This window comes from Charadrius vociferus, unplaced genomic scaffold (genome assembly GCF_000708025.1).
Source record: "Charadrius vociferus isolate BGI_N301 unplaced genomic scaffold, ASM70802v2 scaffold600, whole genome shotgun sequence".
Lineage (NCBI taxonomy): Eukaryota > Metazoa > Chordata > Aves > Charadriiformes > Charadriidae > Charadrius > Charadrius vociferus.
Genome location: NW_009646404.1, coordinates 1,302,763 through 1,303,855, shown reverse-complemented (window position 1 = coordinate 1,303,855; position 1,093 = coordinate 1,302,763).

The window sequence follows — 1,093 nt, the reverse complement described above, 5'->3', positions numbered from 1 at the left end:
GGTGCTGATGCCCAACGCTGGGGCACGATGCCTGATGCTCACTGCATGCTGCTCTCTCCCCAGTGATCGTGGAATGCTGTGCACGGCTCTGCCCTGGTCTCGGCAGTGGGACGAGCTCTACGCTGAGCACTGCTGTCCCCTGTGCCCACCCAGGGACCGCGGCGGGGGAGAGCTGCCAGACAGGTACTGCCGGGGCTGGGACCGTCCCACTCATGGCCCTTTGTCTGTGGCCCCACGTGCCAGCCGTGTGCACCGGTGCCACACTGGGACCTGGGGTACAAAGCCGGGAGCTGTGGGGTGCCGGCTGTGGGTCAGCCCTGCTCAGCATCCCCCACTTCTGCCTCTGCCCATAGATCCGGAGCGAGGAGCTGGCGCAGGGCGGGCACCAATGCCGGAGGCCACAGGGCAGCAGCGGACAGAGGCTGAGCTGCTGCCCTTCCCTGGAACCCCCGTCAGGACTGCCGAGGCCCCCAGCCCCCAGGCGAGCCCCGCAGGTCCCCGGGCAGGCAGGGAGGGGACAGGGCCCACAGTGCAGGATGGAGCAGCCATCGAGCACCCGGGAGCCCCGCTCCCTGCAGGCACTGCTGAGCAGGCAGCTGCAGGCAGCGAACCGCCGTCTCCCGCCAGCCTGGGGGGGACCAGTGTGGGACCGCCAGTGCCCGTGGAGCCAGGCACAGCTCCTACCACCACATACCCCCCTGGGACTGACCCTGTAGGAAATGTGACGGCAGAAGGTGCTACGACCCCACAAGGGACCCCCTCGCATTCCCCATCCTCCATGACGGTGTCTGGCTCTGCCCGGGGACAGCGGGGGTCCCCCAGCACCCTGCTGGGATGGACCCCCATGGGGACAGCACTCGTACAGAGCCGAAGGGGCTCACATAGCCCATTGTCCCCGGAGCTGTGGGCTGGGGAGGGCCTGGGAGCCACCATCCCGCTGGGTGACAGTAGCCCAGGGACACACTCAAGCATCACGCTGGCCACAGACAGCCCAGCGCCAGGGACAATCGGGATGTCACCCTTCGCAGGGGGGCTGCAGAGGCTGCTGACCCCCACCCGGGCACTGGGTGTGACACTGAGGCCCGCAGGCAGA